The sequence below is a fragment of the Capsicum annuum genome, chromosome 5 (assembly GCF_002878395.1).
Source record: "Capsicum annuum cultivar UCD-10X-F1 chromosome 5, UCD10Xv1.1, whole genome shotgun sequence".
NCBI classification, from domain to species: Eukaryota; Viridiplantae; Streptophyta; class Magnoliopsida; order Solanales; family Solanaceae; genus Capsicum; species Capsicum annuum.
The window spans coordinates 148,538,047-148,538,354 of NC_061115.1; positions in this window are offsets into that span (position 1 = coordinate 148,538,047).

The window sequence follows — 308 nt, forward strand, 5'->3', positions numbered from 1 at the left end:
ATAAAACATATACACATGTATACAATAAATATACACGTCTATAGAAGATATATACACATATATAGGCACCATTCAATGTATATGTACTACTATAAATAAAATATACAACGATAAATATACATTACAATAAATATATATATATAGTTATATACTAATTTATAAGACATATACACATGTACAAGTAAAATATACACGTTTATAGAAGATATGTTCACATATATACGCTCCATTCAATGTATATGTACTACTCTAAATAAAATATACTACAATATATATACATTACAATATATATATATATATATATATAT